Source organism: Rhagoletis zephyria, unplaced genomic scaffold, assembly GCF_001687245.7.
Source record: "Rhagoletis zephyria isolate East Lansing unplaced genomic scaffold, Rhagoletis_zephyria_1.1 Rzeph_scaffold_00365, whole genome shotgun sequence".
Lineage (NCBI taxonomy): Eukaryota > Metazoa > Arthropoda > Insecta > Diptera > Tephritidae > Rhagoletis > Rhagoletis zephyria.
This window is the reverse complement of record NW_016157449.1, coordinates 272,058-279,837: the sequence shown is the minus strand read 5'-3', so window position 1 is coordinate 279,837 and position 7,780 is coordinate 272,058. Positions and strand designations below refer to the sequence as shown.

The 7,780-nt window shown below is 43.0% G+C and overlaps 1 long non-coding RNA gene across 1 annotated transcript; it reads right to left on the bottom strand.

Annotated features, from left to right (window-relative positions):
• Positions 1–5,828: 5,828 nt before the first annotated feature.
• On the bottom strand, positions 5,829–6,408 carry LOC108359249 (uncharacterized). Its single transcript, XR_001846897.1, has 3 exons — positions 6,133–6,408; positions 5,994–6,066; positions 5,829–5,944 (listed from the first exon to the last, which is right to left on the bottom strand). It is a non-coding gene; the product is annotated as an uncharacterized LOC108359249 (long non-coding RNA).
• Between the last annotated feature and the right edge of the window lie 1,372 nt (positions 6,409–7,780).

The following is a 7,780-nucleotide window of genomic DNA, read 5'->3' as shown; positions in this document are numbered from 1 at the left end:
TAAAATGTAGACGTCAACATTTTGAGACACTATTTGGAACGAACTGTGAACACCCCAATTTACGCGAGTTCGAAATCGTATGCTTTTGACAAACAGCCGTGTTCCAGTCGCTTATTCAGATCCGTATCTATTACTACGTTTATACGTAAGCTATTTGAAAACAAAAATAATTTGCAAATACCTACTGTTACTGTTACCGTTTATTCGATTTTGAAATTTTTTTTTAATATTGCCTGATTATAAAAAGGCAATAAAATGACCATCGAAAAGGAAAATAAAGTTAAAAATGGCAACGTCTTGATTATAAAAAGGCAATAAAATGACCATCGAAAAGGAAAATAAAGTTAAAAATGGCAACGTCTTGATTATAAAAAGGCAATAAAATGACCATCGAAAAGGAAAATTAATCTAAGAATGGCAGCGTCTTGCGCTTATTTGCAAATAGTACCACTAATCAATACTTATTTGCGTGATTTAGTTATTTGCAAATAAAAAATTAACTCGGCGTTTATACGGCAAAGTTTACCATTTTGCAAATTGTTATTTGCAAATTATGCGTGCGTATAAACGTAGTATATTACGATCAATTCTCACGCAGAAGATAATGTGCAAAAAACCCTACTGAAAACGAAAAAAAAAAATTTAAACCAAAAATTCAATACAAAAACTTGAATTGTTTTAACCATAACCGAAAATTAGTTTGTGTATATATTAATTTGCCGGTGCAATCAATTAAAATTTCCTCACTTAATTAAGAAGCAAAACAAACAGAGTTGATCACAAATTGATCCAGATTTCTATCAGCATCACATCGATGTTGAATTTGCGTATCTTTTCTTTATCCAAACAATGTAAAAGAACAAATGAAATCTCGATCGGTGATCACTGAAACGTAGCTAGCCACTGTATACACGAAAAAGCAATGTTGCCACTTTTTCTCATTAAAGCTTAGTATCCAGCTCTTAAGAAAAGCAAAAACACCATATAAAATGACGTACAAGAAATGGCTAAGAAATTTTCTTGAGTCAAATTTCCTTAAGGCAGTACGCAGTTCTTCAGAAATTTAGTACGCTTTCTACTACGGTTTTCTAAAGTTTTTTGTGAAAAAAGAGCACAAGGCAACCCAGGTTTGCAACAGAAATATATGCCCGTTCCATTATTTCTTGAGGAAAGAGTGAGGCAACAGGCTGTGCGTTATCAAAAATGTCAAAATTCCTTGGACACACACGCGAAATAATGGCAATTTTTTCTTGACCGTTTTCTTAAGAGGATACTAAGCTTAAACCATGTTCGAATCGTGGAAATTTTGGCAGATCACAGGGTTGCTTTTAGCATTTAGATTCTTAATGCAAAAATGGATTTGCATTTAGGTAGGGTTGCCAGACGTACTGCCCAAAAGAAAATATGTGGAAATGTACTCCTTTATTAGTTGTGTACTTCTTTTGTACTCCTTTTTTCAGCATTAATATTTTATACAGGGAGTAAAATAATAACTTTTTTGAAATAAAAGGGATTTTTATAGATTTTGCGAAAAAGGAGTTTATTGCTAATTTTCCACAGATTTTACTTAAATTTTATTAATTAGTTTTTAAATTTTTACCTTCATTTGGGTTTGCCAGCGGGTTTGGGAGAAAAGCGCGAGCGGCCCGCAAGTCTTCGTCGGTTACTTTATTACATATCTTCTGTAACCATAGGCTAGTTTCCACAATTTGGTTCCTTTATACTCCGTCTTTTATCCAACATAAGGCCTCTTACTCAGCAATCGAAAACACTCGGAGTTGGTGACTGAGGATGGCATTAATTCGACCAACCCTATACAATTTTTTTTTTTATACCAAGTCTAAGAAAAACAATACACCTGAAAAAGACGTGCGTGCCGCATGTACTTATCTCCCAAAGCTGACAAATGTAAATAAGGATTAAAATTTTAAAACTAGTTAATAAAGTAAAATATTTACCAAGTTAACAAAAAATACTTTTTTTCGCAAAATCTATAAAGGACCCTATTATTTTTCAAAAAACCTCTGCGACAGTTATTATTTTATGCCCTGCACTTTGCCATTCATTTGTGGCAAACACTACTTAGTAAGCAAAGTTAAGTGTGATAGAGAAAAGATGTTAGCATGGTCGGAGCCAGGTAGGTGCAGGGCGCTCGGGTATAAAAATCAGAAATATATTAAATTAATTAAAAGGCTTAAATTAAAAAAAATGGCCATACAGTCAGGAAATGTCTAGAATTCTTTTGTAGAATTTAGTTGGGGAAACTTTCCTATAAGGGCGGTTATTGACAGCCCATTATTTGAGCTAAACTCGAAAAAGCCCATGAACGTAGTATCATTGACTCCTAAAACTATCATTTGCATTTGGTTTTACTCAATATCGATTTAAGCTGTCGCACAGTGTAATTAATTCCGTCGAACTTAAAACTATGTCTGACTCCACATACGATATTGGAATACAAATGTGTTTTATAATATAGAGGAAGCTTCGTTTTTTGATGGCAGAGATATTAAAGATCCGAAACAGTAATGCCCGTTTGCACCAATCAATTGGTGAAACTATTGTTAAGTAAATTAATAAAAGCTTCATTATTCCGTTAAACGAACTGTTGAAGATCCTTGATAAACATTAAAGAAACTGCTTGAACTATTCCTTATTTACCTCCATTTTCATTGTCAGATGTGTAAATGTGTAACCTGAGGAAATGCTACAGGTAAAACGCACTTATTTAAAAACAAAAAAATTTTAAACAAATTTTGTTAATATAATTTTACTTCACTCAAGCATAACTAAAAATTATGTTATTGCATACACGATATATTTTTAACACATGACCCCAATATTTGAAAAGTAAATATAACTGTAATTTTTACTATACCAAAAGGTTTGTCACACAGATCTTGCGGTTTTTGTTGTTGTTTTAGCGACTCGCTCGGGTCGATTCATCCGTCAACGTTGTCGCACGTTTCAGCTAAGGGGAGGCCCAGGAAGTGCGTGACTTCGACAGGGTCTGTCCATAAGGACAGGGACGCCAGCTGGGTGGGGTTCTCGGAGAATGTGAAGAGGTGCCGAGAGTCATGTGGCGACTCTCTACATGCCGGGTATTGGTTGGGCACATCCTTATTAATTCTGCTCAGGTACGAGCTTAGCCTGGTGCAATAGCCCGAGCGAAGTTCGGCCATTGTGGTGCGGGTCTCCCGAGGCAGACAAAGTTCTGTCCCGTCCACGTCAGGTGGTTGTGTGCCTAGAACGGCATTCACACAGCGGGAGTCTACATAACTTGAGACCGATTCCCTGTGAATGGCGCTCAGGGCCTATCGATAAGCTGACGGGTCCAAAGGTTGTTTAATTAACCTCTGGACTTCGTCCGTCAGTCCGTAGAGATTCCTCCTGACGTGCCTTGGCGAGGGCTCTTCTGCAAGCAGCTGTCTGCTGGGATGGTCACGTCTGTGGCTCCCCGCAAGGAACTGCTTGCAGAGCATTATGTTATGCTCCTTGATTGGGAGCATCTGGGCCTCGTCATGTAGGTGGTGTTGGGGCGTTATCAGGAGGCATGCGGTCGCTGTCCGAAGTGCCATATTCTAGCAGGTCTGTAGCTTCATCCACTGCGTCCTGCTAGTCAAAGGCGACCACACGGGCGCTGCATAGTTTAGAACCGGCCCGCCAATTGCCTTGTATGTTGCCAACAACGTTTCTTTATCTTTGCCCCAAGAGCTGCCGGCCAGCGACTTGAGGACATTGTTGCGGCTCTGTATTTTGTTGACAATTGCGGTTGTATGCGCCGAGAAGGAGAGCAGACTGTCGAAGGTAACTCCGATTGTTTTGGGGTCATTCACCGTCGGTATTGTTACGCCATCGACGTGAATACCCGGTAGCAGTTTGGCCTCCTTCGTCCAGGTGGTGAATAGGGTTGCCGAGGATTTCGCAGGGAATAAGGCTCCTTGCAGTGAAGAAGCGAAAGAGTTCGGAGAGATAACCGTATACTTTCAAGCACAAGCCATCAATTCCATTCCCAGACGCCATAATCAAGCAATCGTCAGCATAAGAGACAATATTGACTCCCTCTGGTGGTTGATGGAGCTTTGAGATATTTAATAGTAGTAATTTAATAGTAGTGGGGATAGGACACCATCCTGAGGTACCCCTGTTAAATTTTTCCTGGTCTGCTGGTTTTGTCCCTAGATATTACTGACGAGTGTCGACCACTTAGATAATTCGAAGAGTCCCTGTGGGAGTGAGCAAGCCTCTATGTCTTCTAGCACCGTTGAATGACTGACATTGTCGAACGCCTTGGACAGGTCCAACGCTACTATAATGGTTCTCTCACTGGGTGGTTTCGGTTGAGGCCACGAGCTATCTAGGTGTTTATGGCGTTAAGTGCTGTTGTTGTGCTGTGCACTTTTCGGAAAACATTATGATACTCCGCTGGGGTCAGGTGATTCGTGAACTACGGGAGTAGCAAGGCCTCTAGTGTCTTCGCTACCGAGGAAAGGAGGGTTATCAGATGATTGAGGCCATTGAAAAATTGAGGACCTCCGTTAGGCACGCTACTCCCACAGGACTAAAATTTTTCAGCATCAACGTGCATATTCTGTCAGGTCCTATGGCCTTGTAGGCTTTCGCCTTCTCGATGGCTACCCTTACCTCACCGCTGATGAAAACAAGAGGCGCACTAAGTTTTGGCAGTTTGTGCAGCTATCTGGTCACTCGACGTTTGGATTTATCCTACGGAGGGTGCAGAATCAACTGCCGGCTAAAATAGCTCTCGCATCTCTCCAGGTCCGACGAAGCGTGGTCACCAAAGTCCATTTCAATTCTTCGTCACGCTTCGCCGGGTTGGACAAGTTGCAGGTCTTCAGATGCTCTTCCCATTTCTTCCGCTTATGTATGTTCACAAGTTGCCGAATCTCCGAGTTGAGATCCGTAATACGGGTATTTCCGGGGTCGGCCTGACGAAGGTTATCACGCTCATCGGATAGAACAGCCGCTTCAGTAGGAAAGTTCGGACGTGGATCCGTGATAAATCCTGCTGGGATGAAGCGAGCTGCAGCAGCAGTGACAACCCTGTGGAATTTACGTTCACCTACGTGAACATCGGTTGGTATGGGTAGTGAAGTGAAGGCGCTTTAAGTAACATCCGCGAAGCCTTTCCAGTCAGCTTTGGAAAAGTTGACATAGGGCCGGTGAACCGCGGAAGAAAAGTCGGTTGGTTTATCAATCGAGATGACTATGAGCAGATGGTCTGATGCTAAGGCCATCATAGATCGCCATGATTCGCTGTTTATCAGACCAGATAGATGTGTTCGACAGGCTTGAGTGCCAAAGATCGTAGTGCGCGTTAAAGTCCCCAACAAGCATACGGTTTTCGCCTCTGAGTAGCGTACCTATATCGGGGTTATATCCTGCCGGGAAGCTGGTGACATGGGGTATATATACGTTAAATATTTCGAGCTCAACATCGCCTGACCGGATAGCAATACCCTGACATTCTAGGATGGTATCATGCGGTCGATGTCTGCTCCGATAAGACGATACTGCACGGTGTGGTGCGTGATGAACGCTAAGCCACCAACATTATCTCGCTAGCGATCTCGACAGTGCCGCCCTGTGGTGGGGGTCGGCGTCGCAGTTGGGACTTGCGGCCGTGCAGCGCAACACGGGCCCTGGAAATTCCTCGTTGAATCTCGCGTGGTGCGCAGACCTGAACATGCCCTAAAGTGGCACCAGCTAAGGCAGGTGTTGCACTTGGCTGATGTCACATTACGGAATATCCTGGTCTGACACACCGTGCAGATTGTTTTAGAAACCAGGAGATGTTAGCGGTAGCGTGTGGGTGGTAATGGAGTTTTGTGGTCTGTGTTTGTGTTGAACTGGTAAGGCGTTTACTTCTAGTCGGGTTTTTAAGCACTCTCTTAATCTCTGGTTTTCGCACTTAAGCGCTTCACTGGAAATGAATAAATAATTATATTAACGATTATTAATTATTCACATACTTTATATCCATGTATTTAAATTTTTGCTTCCAGCCGTTTTTGCGACTCCTTTACTCCAGATTGCAGTGCCTCACTGTAACCGTTACAAACATATTACAAGCGTACTTTAAATTTAAACGTACATATGTATTTAACTTACATTTTCTGTTCTAAGCAAGCCAAACTATTCACGAATTGAATTTTGTTGGTCGCAGCTTCCAACATTGGCAATCTTGAAGGCGGCAGAACATTTCCCTGCCCTATAAATCCACCCTTAATTATTGGGACCGCGCCCTTTTTCTGGACGACCCGATCTGGGGCAACTTCCAGCAATGGCGATCTGGCCGGTGCCGCAGCATTTCCCTGGACTGCCATTTACACGAAGGTCACAGCCTCGAGGAATTCACCAAAGTTTTCCTGGTCGGATTGTCCACCGTTAATTGTAGAGACCGCACATTTTTTAAGGACCGCTCGTCTTGCCAATTCTGGAAAGTAAACTAAGTTCATGACTGTTTCTTTAAAAAAGTAATTATGTAAAACTCGAGTCATGCCGGTACGTAGAACCGGCTGTCGTGGGATCTTGAGGTGCCGGATGATGATGAACATGTAAATTTAAGAGCCGCGGTTGTACTTTCATGTAGGTGTTCTTTCTTAGAGAAAACAAATCGCTATACATTTATTAGAAAGTTAAAATTTTTTTGCAGTGGAAAATCCGCTTAAATACAGACGCAGTTTTTAATTTCTCGCCTTTTTGGCAAAGTAAGAGCTACTAATGGGGTGCAATGGGGTATAGTCGTTGCGCTGGGTATGCAGTTATAGTTGCATGGCTATACTGAATCCCGACTATTGCGTCCTCATTCGCGCACTCTGGGCAACGTGAGCAATCCATGTGCGAGGTGCGGTAACCAATCCGAGTGGAGCCTTGGATCACGACAGAAAGAGAGGGAGCTTCGGTGGAGCCAATCCGACTTATTCGGTTCAAGGGCTCACTGGAGTGTGCAACGTCTGTTCACCAGTAGGCGCGGCTGCAAGCGGATGTCTGCTTGGAGCAAGCGGCTCGCTATATAAACGTGTATTTGGTTGCGAAACCACCTCAGTCCTAGCAATAGGTTGAAGCAAGGCAAAGCCTCAGATGAGAAACACCCCCCCACCCCCTCATGATGACAACCACGGCAAACGTTTAAAGGACTACGATTTGAGGGCATGCACCTGGAATGTCCGGACCCTTAATGGGGAAGGTGCCTCTGCCCGGCTGGTTGATATCCTCGGGAAGACAAAGGCTGACATCACCGCCATACAAGAAATGCGATGGACCTGGCAAGGAAAAGTAAGCGTGAAGCCTTACGACGTCTACTACAGTTGCCACGTAAAGGAGAGCAAATTCGGTTTTGGATTCGTGGTAGGAGAGAGACGGTGTGTACTCCTGTGAGAACAATAATGGCGACCTAGTAACCGTTGTCCAGAGCGTACTTAAATTATGGAGGGATCACTTTTCCGCCCTACTAAATGGTAGCAGCACGGAAAGTTGTGGAGAAGACCCGTGCCCGCAGTCGATGATGACGGAGTCGACGTTCCACCGCCTAACTATGACGAGGTACGAATAGCAAAAACGCGGCTGAAAAACAACAAAGCTGCTGGAGCTGACAGCCTGCCAGCTGAGCTATTCAAGTACGGCGGCGAGGAGTTGATAAGGTGAATGCATCAACTCTTGTGCAGAATATGGTCAGATGAACGCATGCCCGACGACTGGAATTTAAGTGTGCTCTGCCCAATCCACAAGAAAGGTGACCCCGCCATTCGCGCCAACT